The sequence below is a fragment of the Rattus rattus genome, chromosome 14 (genome assembly GCF_011064425.1).
Source record: "Rattus rattus isolate New Zealand chromosome 14, Rrattus_CSIRO_v1, whole genome shotgun sequence".
Lineage (NCBI taxonomy): Eukaryota > Metazoa > Chordata > Mammalia > Rodentia > Muridae > Rattus > Rattus rattus.
The window spans coordinates 41,350,424-41,363,903 of NC_046167.1; the positions used below are offsets into that span (position 1 = coordinate 41,350,424).

General features: G+C 42.9%; 7 non-coding genes across 7 annotated transcripts; 4 read left to right on the forward strand and 3 right to left on the reverse strand.

The window, feature by feature from the left end:
- Window positions 1-3,108: 3,108 nt before the first annotated feature.
- Trnam-cau lies at window positions 3,109-3,181 on the forward strand. Its single transcript has one exon. It is a non-coding gene; the product is annotated as a tRNA-Met (tRNA).
- Window positions 3,182-3,597: 416 nt separating this feature from the next.
- On the reverse strand, window positions 3,598-3,670 carry Trnak-uuu. Its single transcript has one exon. It is a non-coding gene; the product is annotated as a tRNA-Lys (tRNA).
- A 1,488-nt stretch (window positions 3,671-5,158) lies between these two features.
- Trnam-cau lies at window positions 5,159-5,231 on the reverse strand. The gene has a single exon. It is a non-coding gene; the product is annotated as a tRNA-Met (tRNA).
- Window positions 5,232-5,512: 281 nt separating this feature from the next.
- Trnal-aag lies at window positions 5,513-5,594 on the forward strand. Its single transcript has one exon. It is a non-coding gene; the product is annotated as a tRNA-Leu (tRNA).
- Window positions 5,595-5,680: 86 nt separating this feature from the next.
- Trnal-aag lies at window positions 5,681-5,762 on the forward strand. The gene has a single exon. It is a non-coding gene; the product is annotated as a tRNA-Leu (tRNA).
- A 1,696-nt stretch (window positions 5,763-7,458) lies between these two features.
- Window positions 7,459-7,530, forward strand: Trnaq-cug. Its single transcript has one exon. It is a non-coding gene; the product is annotated as a tRNA-Gln (tRNA).
- Window positions 7,531-7,953: 423 nt separating this feature from the next.
- On the reverse strand, window positions 7,954-8,059 carry Trnal-caa. The gene is made up of 2 exons: window positions 8,022-8,059; window positions 7,954-7,999 (listed from the first exon to the last, which is right to left on the reverse strand). It is a non-coding gene; the product is annotated as a tRNA-Leu (tRNA).
- Window positions 8,060-13,480: the final 5,421 nt, after the last annotated feature.

Consider the following 13,480-nt stretch of genomic DNA (forward strand, 5'->3'; position numbering starts at 1 on the left):
GTGTGGTCTAGTCTGGGCTCATGACCCACTACAGCCAAAGACTGCACATCAGCTTTTTGCCAAAGCAGAAACGTATGCCTTGTATTTGTTATATAAAGTGCAGGGTTTGGATTGACATCTGAGAGTGGCAAGTTATGTCTCCTCTTCGGGGAAATTCTGTATTAAATTCTGCCTTAGGATAAGGCACTCAGCTGCAGGATGAGGGTGCAACCTCATCCTGCTGGGTATGTGGGGTAGCTTTGTAGTCCATCTGCTACCTTTCTACGCGGTCACGCCTGAACTTAGCTGGGCTCTTACCCTCACAGGATTGGACAGGGCCTCAAGAGGCGTTCTGGGGGTACCACCAGCGGCCAGGTCTGACAGCAGAGCGGTGGGGTGGGGACAGGAGACTTCTGGGAACCAGAGGAGACATGACAGCAGCCCGCCCCCCTCCACACAGCAGCTCCACGAAGCGCTCCTGCCAAGCCCCAACTACAGCCTGGGTCTGGGAAGAGGCGGGTTTTTTTCTGTTTATTCTGTCCAGGTGTCTACATTCATGGTAGGTCTTCCTCCCACAGTTAAATATCTTTGGAAATTCACTTACAAACACACCAGAGGTGAGCCATCTTAGGGGATTCTGAACCCCTTCAAGCTGACAAAAGAAGTTAACCAATACATATGGTTTCACTAAGGGTTTGTACTAATCAAGATGGTTTCTAAGGTCATTTCCCAAATATCAGTACTTAAAAGATAGAGGGAGCATTTTGTTTTTCTATGGCTCTGACTTGATGCATGACCTGATAGACAAAGAGATTGAGGTCAAAATAAGATCTGCACTGGGGCTAGCCTATGGCATGAAAATGTCCTGAGTTTTTCCTCCCCCAAAGACTACAACCTCTCAAACACAGGGAGCTATGTCCAGGCTGTTTTGTGTTTGTTTGTGTGTGTTTGTTTCCTGCCAATTGAACAAGGGTAGAGTTTTCTGGAGAGAGTGTTCCCACCGGCTTGCCTAGGGACAAGTCTGTGAACCATTGTCTTGATTAATTAATAATCGGCATCGGAGGCTGCTGAGCAAGTCAGGGGAACCAGCCAGTAAGCAACACCCTTTCATGGCTTCTGCTTCAGCTCCTGCCTGCAGGTTTCCATCTTGCGTTCTTGCCCTGACTTCCCTGGATGATGCATTACAACTGCTATGTGAAATAAGACCTTTCCTGTCCATGCTGCCTTCATAGTGTTCTATTACAACTGAGACCAAGCTTGGACAAGCCCTAAGACAGTATTTGTTCATCTATAATGCCCAATGCTACTTTCAACTGAGCGATGATGCTGCTTGGGAAATTTTTATTGTCTGCTGTTTACTGTCTGACTCATTCCGGACCTGTGAGTTTCAGTTTTCCCTGTGGTGGCTGTTCTTCCTGTAGAAGCTACTCTTGGTTGTCAACTTGAATAAATCTAGATTAACTAAAATCCAGGCAACTGGATAAATCTATGAGAGATTTTAATCTTTATCGTTTGAAATGAGAAGACCTACTTTTACTCTGGATCTTTTGAGATGGGAAGATGTATTTTCAGTCCAAACCTTTTGAGGGGAAGATCCACCTTTGATCTGGGCTACACCGTCTGGAAGCATATAAAAATGACATGGAAGAAGGAAGCTTGCTCTCTCCTAGCTGCTTGCTCTCACTAGCAAGTCCATTCCTTCACAGGCATTAGAGCCTGCTTCTTCAGGATTCTAGCATATACTAAAGACAAGCTGAGACATCCACTCTTGGGGACTGAACAACTACTGAATTCTTGGACTTTTCATTGGTGAACAGCATTATGGAACGAGCTGGACCACAGCCTGTAAGCCACTCTAATAAACCTTTCATTCTACTTGTTCCTCGAAGGAGCTCCTATGTACTTCCACATCTAAATTCTTCTTTCCATGAAGAACAGTTAGCTCCGTTTTGATAATCTACTCCCTAATCCAGTTCTGTCTGTTGTTAAATAGGATAATTGGAGTTTCCCAGTGTTGTCTGGGTGGTGGTGTTGGCATTTGTATGATAATCTTTCTCCTCTTCATTATCTGAACTCTTGAAAAATATGGTCATGCTATTCATAGAGTTCAAAAATAAACTATCAGAATCTTGATACAAACTAGCACTGTCTACATTACTTGATACAAACTAGCAGTTAACATACATTACATGGGTAACCACTGGGCTATACACTCTGGACTACACACACTAACATTAAGCACTGAAGATCCATGATTTGTAACCCTTGTACACTGGAATACTTGTAACACTTGTAAGAGTTTATAAGTGGAAAGTCAGGGTCCTCAGCAGCAGCAGAGGCAAAGACAATAAAACCACTTTGCTTTCCAGGGGTAGGGGAAATATTTTAAATGGTTTCTGTGTTTTCTCCAACTTCTGCACTTAACGCAGAAAACCAAACACTCAACGGTTCACAAATTCGAGATAGACACTAAGAACGAGAAATCCTATTGTGGAACCATCTCAAACCCCAGGCAAATATGGGTAACTCGAGTTTTCACTTTTTCCTGTTCTCACCCTAACAGATTTCCAAGAGTTTGTATAAAGAACAGTTTATTCGTTAAGCTTTGAGCTCTCTCTTTGAAATCCTGGACCTAAGAGTAGTAAGAAGACTGCGTGCAGTGTGTTGAATAGTCTGTGGGACATAGGAAGATGACCTTGCAGTGTCATCTTTTGATGATGTGCAGTGAAGAGGTAAGAAGGAATGACTGGATGAGGAAATGCTTTTGTTAAGACCACAACCCATTGCATATATGTCCTGAAAGGGAGCAAAATGACTCTCCCTCTCTCTCTCTATATATATATATATAGATAGATAGATAGATAGATAGATAGATAGATAGATAGATAGATAGATAGATTTTTTTTTTTTAATCTAGTTGAGGTTTGGGGAGCTGTTGAATCTTTCAGATATTTCCGGGGCCAGGGGTAGTTTTAAAAATTTAGGAGGTCTGGAGAGATAGCTCAGCCGTTAAAGGCTAGGCTCACAACCAAAAATATAAGAATTTAGGAACACCATCTGGGCTAACATGACCAAAAAAATAATGTATGTTTGTTACTAAGGTGAAATCTCTGGAGCTTAGAATCACTTGCCTCCTTAGCGCAGTAGGCAGCGCGTCAGTCTCATAATCTGAAGGTCCTGAGTTCGAGCCTCAGAGGGGGCAGCTTCTTTTCTTCACTTTTCCGGCTGTATTCACATTAAGAACTAGAAACTGTTTCCTAATTGCCTCCTGAATTTCACAAGTTGACTTGGTTGCCATTATTTTCCGATTGAAAAGAGCTCTACTACCCACGTTTCTTGTTCAGACAGCATTCTATCCAGCAACTCAATTTATTGGGGGGGAAAGAAAAAAAAAAGGACGTATAGATGAAAAGCTAGTATTGGATTTTACCTGAAGTCCTCCTTTTTAATTGTATGCAAAACTTCGTTACCTCTATGCACTCGATATATAATGTGATGTGGGTTTACAGATCTGGCTGAATAAAGTTGTCCAAAATACCATGTTTCCTTGTTTATTCGTTGAGGAAATTACCTTTCCTCGCTAGACAGAGGCAAAAGCAGGGAAAGGCAAAACGCTGACGCCCGAACAGGGACTTGAACCCTGGACCCTCAGATTAAAAGTCTGATGCTCTACCGACTGAGCTATCCGGGCTCTTACATAGGAATGTTCTTGAATGAGTAAAGAAAGATACAGGAAAACCAATTTTTTTTTTCTTCTTTATTTTTAGTCTACGTTTAGCCAACTGACTTAGAATTTTATTATCTGTCATTTGTCACTGAAATGCAAACTCCAAGAGAGCATTTTCTCCTGCGGTGCTCAGTGTTAAATCTTCACCCCTTACAGCAAGGCCCAACTTAGAAAACAGTAATGCTCAATTAAGTTAATGTAGCGAAAGTAACTTCAGGAAATACCTTGCTACTTTGTTGGGCTTGGGGATTACAGAAGAGGTCAGGGTTTCTAAGGAAGGAACCCACAACTTTAAGGAGCTTTAAACACTGGCCAGGGTTGGGAGTAACAGGGGTAATGCTTCAGCCGCTAGTAGCTTATTCTTGGGAACACAAATAGAATGATGGTGAGGACAGTTTGACAGACAAAAGAAAAAAAACAAACAAAAGACATGAAGTCGGTCTCCTTTCTCCTACCTGTCATTCTCTCTATAGCTCGTCTAATTGACAGGCTTCAAGGGGAAAGCCTGTGGCCAAGGAGTTTCGAGGTGTGGTTTGTAGACACCAGCCCCCTCCACAGGACGGGGAATTGGACGGCAGATCGGGAACTGAGGACAGATGGACAAGGAATGCAGAATTAGATGGTGCCTGGCGCATACTGGGCGTAGGGAAAACCAAACAAACCCCTGCTGAACATTTCTGGCTCCACAGAAAGATACCGAGAGCTAGATATAAAATACAATCTTAACCCAGAGTATTTTTCTTCCTCGCTTACTTATTTCTCTTTTAGACTTTTTCCTGAATCTTGCAGTTTGGATGACTTAGAAATTCTGTCAAGACCGAAAGCCTAGCCTGGTGAGAATGGACCATAAGTGTTCGTGGTTTATTTTTATATTTTAATTTTGTTTCGTTTTTGACGAGGAGTATCTATCATGAGTGGGACTAAGTGATCCAATAATAAGCAATACCAGAAGAATGGTTTAAAGGACCAACCCGGCAAGTACACATATCTTACACCTTAATCCCCCTTTACACACATCTTTCCTTGCATACTGGCTCTCTGGCCTTCCTTTCTTTTACACCCGGGCAGGGCAGTTGCCTTGCCCCAGTGTTTATGTAATAACCAAACGCCAAGCATATTTGAAAGGCACCTGAAAATTCTCCTGGCTCCAATAGTACGGATGGTGAAAATTTAGTAAGTTTAACTGTTTGTAAAGACTGGGCCCCGGTACTCACCTTGTAGAGATCCACCTGCCTCTGCCTCCGGAACGTTGGAATATTATAGACGTGCTCCACCACACTGGTCGAGTTTTTAACTCTTAGTGAAAATCGCTATTTTATAACTTTGTAACAGATCACTATATTACACAAACAAAACTACCTATTTTACTTCATTGGTAGTTTTGGGTCTCTGTATACATGAGCTCAATTCTCTTCGTAGGAATTAAAATTAAAGGTATTAAAATGTGTTGGCTGCCCCCTCTGAGGTTCGAACTCAGGACCTTCAGATTATGAGACTGACGCGCTGCCTACTGCGCTAAGGAGGCACCCGTTGCTAAGGGTTCCCAGATTATATAGTTATGCTGTTACTGGAGCTGGTCTTGGCGTCTTGTAGTTTTAGTTTCATAGTTTTAGTTCTGATGTAATATTAATTAAAAGAGCTTTTGTTGCGAAGCTTTAATTTACAAAGCCAGAACACAGCATGCGATTTTGCGTTAGACCTTAGAGTGCGGAATGAGAGCTCCGGGCAGAGAGCCGCGTGCAAAAGAAAGGAGCCTGAGATGTTATGTTACTCCAGGAAGAGAAGACATAAATGAACGATCGTAGGGGTAGCGTGGCCGAGCGGTCTAAGGCGCTGGATTAAGGCTCCAGTCTCTTCGGGGGCGTGGGTTCGAATCCCACCGCTGCCAGTATCTTAATTTTTTTCTTTCGTTTTTTGCAGGTTTTATTCAACTAAGTGGGTCTTTTGTTCATGGTTCCAAACACCCTGTGTGGAGGTAGCGTGGCCGAGCGGTCTAAGGCGCTGGATTAAGGCTCCAGTCTCTTCGGAGGCGTGGGTTCGAATCCCACCGCTGCCAGTATCTTAATTTTTTTCTTTCGTTTTTGCAGGTTTTATTCAACTAAGTGTGTCTTTTGTTCATAGTTCCAAACATCCTGTGTGGAGGTAGCGTGATCAGGCGGTCTAAGGCTCTGGATTAAGGCTCTAGTCTCTCTTGGGGACATGGGTTTGAATCCAACTAATACTTTCTTTTGGGACAGGGCAGTTTTTGGTCCCTAATATCATTCAGGATTCTCCTCTCCCACCATCTGCTTTTCCAGGCTACTGATAACAGTTACACATATCATACCCACTGCACACCCAAGTAATTGCGTCAATTAACAGTTAATAATCCCATAATGTGTCTGGTACTCACTCCCCTAACTCTGCATGTCCACTCCAAGAAATGCTCCAGCAACATATTCCACACCGACTATAGGCTACATCCTGTAGATTCTGCAGTTCTTCCTTGTTACCTTAGTCTACGAATGAAGGATTACTGTGGAACATCACTTTCCCTGAGTCGACATGCAATTAGAGACAGATCGGCCTAGGGCACTGAAGAAGTGGATTCTTTCCTATCCGGGAGACCGAAAACTAAGTCTTCATCATCACCACAGACTTCTTTCTCATTTCATTTTGATCCTGAATCACGTTCATCTGAGCTCTGTGTGTCTAAGAAATGCCTTGCAAAAGGAAGCAAAAATGATCAAAATATATTGTATAAATTTTTCAATAAAAATAAATTAATTAACAATGCAATAAGCGCCTTCTCTCCTTTCTGGAGACCACCTGCCTTGCTTTCCGCGTCCAAGCTGCATGCACCAAGTGAACTTCATCAGGGCCGCCAAGGCGGACTGTAGATGGGACTGTAGAACAGGAAGGAAGACCCCGCCTTCGCACCTGCTACCTTGTGTCGAGGGAAAAGCATTTTAGAAGCTGCAGCTCATGATTGCAGCTGACTGGATAATTTCTGGCATGCAGTAGTTGCACAGGACAAGTCGCACACACACACACAAACACACGGAGGAGTGGAGAGTCATTCAATTTCTAATGGTAGGACTAACTAACGTCCAGTTTGCCTTTCGTGGTGGGGGGAAAAAGAGCACAAATCGCGGGGACTGCTCTGGACGCTGCCAGACTCTGAGATGCAGAAGAACAGGACAGGAGGCGCGGTGCAGACCACGTGGACATTTCTGTGGTCCACCCACTGAAGGCGAAACTTTTCCACGGAAAAAGTGAGTTGCTTCTATAAAATTACTACTGTATCAATTAAGAGGATAGACATTTTATTTAAAGTCATGTTTCCCTTCCATTTGTAAACCAAGCACGCGTTTGCAAAAAGCAAGAGGACGTGACTTTAGATTTACTGTGAAAGTAAATTGAAAACAGGGGTTTGGGGGGGAAAGAAGGGGGGATGGGAAGTAGGGAATAAGAACAAAGTTTAATAACTTTTTTGTATGATTATGTCACAATTAGGCCGACTTATTTGCCTGCTAACCAAGAAAATTAATTGCACAAAGAAAAAGAAAACAACCCAAGGAGAAAAATAAGTAAAAGAACCAAGGATACAAATGAGTCATTACTGAGAAACAAACGAAACTTGTAGCTTGTTGTTGTGAAACAAACGAAAATTTGTAACAGTTTCAAATAACACCCATGTTCCTTTCCTTAGAATACTTTTTTTAAAATCAGGATTTGCAGATGGAGAGTATAGCCTGCACCACAGGTAGGGTGGTTCCATGGTGTAATGGTTAGCACTCTGGACTCTGAATCCAGCGATCCGAGTTCAAATCTCGGTGGAACCTGGTTTTTCTCTTTTTTGCATTTCTTCGTTTCACATGGTGAACAGTTTCGCTAAATTTCCGCATTTATTCTATGCTGTGAATAGTTACTTTTGTATTCCAGCATTTAGCTCTTCATGGCCTTGGTCGTGCAAAAAAGTCAGGTGATCTGACCCTGTCAACTCTACACTCAACTGTCATCTGTGTCATTGAAGTTCGTGCAAATTTTCCACACCATTCACCCAAGATTCAAGCAGTTCGTGCAGTTTACTACCGCTACAAACCCGTTTTCCAACAGGGGTCCCCAGTTCTGTGTGTTGGTGATTGGTGGCAAAAGAATCTTTAAGGCTCCAGCACAAGATTAGTTGGATAAGCTTCATGAAGGTCTGGAATAAGCTAGCAGAGAAAATGGAACGCGTCTGTCTGCGAGAGTAAGAAAAGTATGGTTGTCAGAAGTGGGATTCGAACCCACGCCTCCATTCGGAGACCAGAACCCTCAGTGAGAGAAGCCAACGCTTGAGTCTGGCGCCTTAGACCACTCGGCCATCCTGACACACTGCTCAGATGTCAATTAATGATTCTTTCAGCTGTAATGCATGTGTATGCATTTGTAATGAATGTGTACTTTAGGTTTCAGTTATGACGTAGAAATATAACTCCCTGTAAAGTAAACTAAATTATTTTTTCTATCTAATCAGGTACGTAGATTTAAAAAAAAAAAAAAAACTCTAGATTTTCCCCCCTCCAATCCTATCTGAAATTCAGCGTTTATCGCCTCGGTTCCTGGCCCTTCCAGAGTGCGGCGGACTTCAGAAATCCTGAGAATCCTTCCTGCAAGCTCAGTCTGGCTCAGAGCCATTCATCCGGGTCACAAAGGAACAAGTAGCTCCAGCTCTGTTTCATGATGGTGTACCAAAGCGCCCAGTTGGCAGGAGTGGGAAGCAGAACAGACTACATTAGCAAGGAAATCTTGTTTATGAACACTGGCTGCCACCAGAGAGTGGCAGAAGCCTGCGCTATGAAAAGTGACTGCACATGTTAGAGAAAGTGGCAAGATCAAAAATTAAAGGGTGTAAACATTGGAAGGAAAAAGTCAAGAGACGAAGGAAATGTCAGTGCAGAGCCCAAATCCCAGACCCTCTGCTCCCACAAACTTGGAGACAAGACCATCTTCAGGCAAAGACGGAACTGCGCATCTTTGGAAATTGGTATCATAGTAACAACACACAGCGACAAATGAAGTATTCCGAAGAAATGATTGGGTATCAGCGTGACCCCAAGAATCTCTATGTTATACAGCAACCAGAATCAAGAGTTTTAATTTCTAATCTTAAATATTAACAAGCACCAAGGGAAAGCAGGTATTTGAAAACATTTCTACAGTAAAGAAAGATAAATACAATAGGGGACTGGAGATGACTTAAGAAAAAACAAATACAACGCAGTTACTTTGTGGGGGTGGGGGTGGTGATGGCGGTGATGGTGGCAGCGGCGGCGACGGCCGGTGGCAGTTATTATTTTTATTATTGGAATCATCATCATCTCCTCCAGGAGGTAAAAGAAGAAGAAGAAATTCTTTAATAGTTCAGTTGCAGAAAATGTTTTGAAGTTACAAAATAAAGTTGAAGAAATCTTCTAGAAAATGGGTAGGGAATGAAACAACGGAGCTGATAAATAGCTCCTTTTTAAAGTATGATAGAAGGTATGCCCTCAAACCTGGGGCTTCTTGGGAAAGAACAGGTGAAATCACAGAAAAGAGTCGTTTACCAAACCAAAGACCTTAGATCTCCAGATGGAAGGGTCCATCAAATGCATCCTCCACTCTCCTCCAAGGCAAGCTTATTAGGACATAAGAAGAGAACAGTATTTGTAAGGGAAAAAAAGACAAAGGCAAAGGAAGTGATAAAGAATTCGGATATAGGGCTGGGGAGATGGCCCAGTGGTTGAGAGCACTGACTGCCGGACCTTCCAAAGGTCCTGAGTTCAATTCCCAGCAACCACATGGTGGCTCAAAACCATCTGTAATGGGATCCGGTGCCCTCTTCTGGTCTGAAGACAGTAACAGGGTATTCACATGAAATAAATAAACAAATTTAAAAAAAAAAAAGAATTCAGATATGAAAGTGTTCCTTTTTTTTTTTTAATACAGCAAAACTGAAAGCTAGAGGACAGGAAATCAATGACTTATAAATTAAAAATAAAAATAAAAATCCACAGATAGGTCTCCTGATGCAGTCCTAGGGGTAGAGCCTGAGGACTCACCATGCAGGCACTTCCTTAGTGCACTCCTGACTCAGATTCTGCTCACTAAGTGGCACAGGCAAGCCTTAGTTACTCCTGGAACTTGGACCTTCATACCTCAGCCTTTTGAGTTGTATTAGCTAGTTTTATGTGTAAACTTGACACAAACTAGAGTTATCACAGAGAAAGGAGCCTCTCCGTTGAGGAAATGCCTCTACAAGACTCAGCTGTAAGGCATTTTCTCAACTAGTGATCAAGGGTGGAGGACTCAGCCCATTGTGGGTGTTGCCATCCCTGGGCTGGTCGTCTTGAGTTCTAAAAGAGCAAGCTGAGCAAGCCAGACAAAGCAAGCCAATAAATAACATCCCTCCATGGCCTCTGCATCAGCTCCTGCTTCCTGACCTGCTTGAGTTCTAGTCCTGACTTCCTTTGGTGATGAACAGCAACGTGGAAGTGTGAGCTGAATAAACCCTTTCCTCTCCAACTTGCTTCTTGGTTATGTTTGTGCAGGAATAGAACCCCTGACTAAGACATGAGTAGACAAGATGTCAAGTCATGATCAATCACGTCTAGAAGTCTACATCAAGTCAAACTATTGATAAAATGTAAATAGACATTTTCATTACATTTCTTTGTTTAGAGAGGGGCTGATGCCATGATGTGCATGGGGAGATCAAAGGGTAACGTGCAGAGGCAGTGCCCCTTCCTACCATGTGGGTCACACAAATCAAACCCAGGCACGAAAGCAAGCACTGTTACCCACCTTAACAGCCCTAAACCTTTTCAAGACTCAGAAAATGTTATGTGTACTTCTCGGGAAGTTTCTGGAGAATTACTTTAGCAAACTAATTAAAGCATGTAAAATCCCACAATAGTGAAGCAAAACAAGATGTTCCGAGGCTTGCTGAGAGAAGCTAGAGAGAAGTCATTCTATAATAGAAGAGAGAGTAACACAACAAGAGGAAACATGGGGTGAGAGACAACAGACTCTCACATATTTAATCCTTGGACCCTGTCACCCACAAGTTCCTGTCTTCAGTACCTGTACCCACCCCTGTCTTTACCACAAGACAAGAATCCTCCACATACAGGGACATATCCGGATATCTCTGAGAACAGACTAACTTGCATCCTAAATGGGAAAAATCTCCCTAAATCCTAAGTAAGAAATTTACTGGAGGGAAGAAAGCCATTCTCGTGACTAATAAACCTGACTCCGCAACAACTCAATAAAATGCCTGCACTTTCCGAGGTCTGTAGGAAAAGTGGATTTCTTGAAAGCTGGGTTGATCCTGCCTTTGACTCATTTTCTTCCCAGTTAGAAATTTTGCCTGAGAGTTCATACTCAGCCTCAGTTACTTCTATAGTCACAGGGACGGGTTTCTCATGTGTGTTTAGTAGCCACAGGTTAAGCCAGGGGCCTTCAGGATGACTCAGTGTGTGTGTGTGTGTGTGTGTGTGTGTGTGTGTGTGTGTGTGAAGTGTATTGTCATTGGTGGTGTGGACAACATGGCAGCAGAGAAAGAAGCTGACACCTTACATTGTAAACAGCATAACCCCAAAGAGAGAGCAACTGCAAATGGCCCATCTTCAAACTCTCAAATCCAGCCTCTAGTGACACACTTCCTCCAACAAGGCCACACCTTCTAAACCTGTTCCAAACAGCACCACCAACTGGGAATCAAGTCTTCAAATACATGAATCTATGGGGGAACATCTCATTCAAAACACCACTCTCAGGTTGCCAAATTTTCATGGCAAGTGCCTTTATCTATCTTCTCCCAGACGCTTCGTTTTTTTTAAAACCTGGTCTTCACTTAAAGAGAAAATATGCCATACATCTTTTCAGTCTGGCTTAATGTTATAACCTTTAAGTAATTTCATTCTTCTTTATGGCCAAATCAAATTCTGCTGTGCATATGAATCACATTTTCTTTATGTATTCATCTCTTGATGGACACCTAGATTGATTTACTGTCTTGGCTACCACAAATAGTGCATCAATAAGAATAGGTATTCTCTCCAAGCATTCTGTGTGACTATACCCAGGGGCAGGTTGCATTACAGATAGATCAACTTTTAATTTGGCAGGAGCAGGGAGAACTCTACTCATTTCCTGTACTCATTAACCATCTGGCCAATAGCGTATAAAGACACCCTTTCAATCCCTTGTCAATATTTGCTGTTGCTTAGTCTTAATGTCACCATTTTGATCGGTGGGAGATGGAACCCAGTGTGGCTTTAATTTCTATTTCCCTGGTGCCTAAAGATGTTGGATATTGGTGTGTGTGTGTGTGTGTGTGTGTGTGTGTGTGTGTGTGTGCATCTGTGTGCACACACACTCATGCACACTGGGCATTTGTACTTCTTTTGAGAATTGTATGTTCAATTAATTCATTTGACTATTGATTTGGTTTTTTTAAACTTTTGTATTCTTGTATTGAACGTGTATGCTAATTTTGATTTTTAGTCTTTCATATATCAAGGATCTTCATCCCCTATTAGATGATTAAGCAATTGAGAATTGTTATTTTGTTCCCATAAGTGTATAAAAGTTAGCAACTACACTAGGTATTGTTACCATATGTGGGTTTCCCTGGGGTCACTCTCCAGCAGCCCAGGAGGAAGAGGGTTTCTGACAGCCTGTGAATACCAACGGAAATGACACTGCAGGGTCAGCTTTGGAGAGTCAGATCAACTTTACTGGAGGTGAACCAAGGGTTCTACAGCTTTGGGGAAGAGGTAGGAATACCCAGGGCGGTCAAAGGTCACTGATGCCTCATTAGCATGAGAAGGCATTCCTGGAATCTCAGGTGCTTGCTGGACAGGAAGCTGAACCTGTGATCTCATCAAGGCTACGTGACATTCTTCAGGCAGATTGTGTGGAGGGGTTTCCAAGCTCCCCAGACAAGGTCAGAGAAGGAGAAGCCCTGCCGACAAAGGGAATCCACCATTTTGCACCGCGCTCAGAGTTTTTGGTAATGTCAGACAGTAGCAAGGCTTCTTCGACAACCATAATTGATAAAAAATTCACAGCAGTGCTTTATTCATCTAAATCATTTCCAAATCATTGCAAACAGGTAGGGTATGCAATAATTTAGGTCGAGGTGGAGGAACAAAAATGAAAACTGAGTGGATGGAATTGTAGAAGGGCACTTGCCTAACTTAAGGTCCTGGGTCTGACTTCTAACGCTGAGAAAAGCTGGGAATGAGTAGGCGACTAAGCAACAAAGCTCAGTACAACAAGCCTACCGAATGAAGTGAATGAAGAGAAAATAGTCATCACTTGAGAAAGGAGAGGGCCAGTAGCAATCACGGAGGGGAAGGGAAGCTTCCCTTTCCTCTACTTCCTTCACCTTACCAACGGTTTGTCCAGGCCATCTGCCTCAAGGTTAGGAAAGCAGAGGCAGCATGAGCCCTGGATGACAAGGCTAAACGCCAGAGCTGCACTGCTGACCTAAGAACACATATCAACCATCTGCATTTCATAGTTACACACCAGCTTGCAAAACGTACTTCTTCCTTCTGGAGTGAGAGTAGAACTTTCAATTCCAACTTCAGTTTTGAACCAGACTAGACAGACTATGGTGTGGCCTAGGACAAGCATTCTACCTTTTACTGGAAGTGTGCTGAATTATTTGAGCCTGGAGTTTCAAAAGGGCAGATAGGAGACTGGAGGCTTGGGTGAGCAAGACTTGTTAGTGCCTCGGATTTCTTGTCCCAAGGGAAAGAA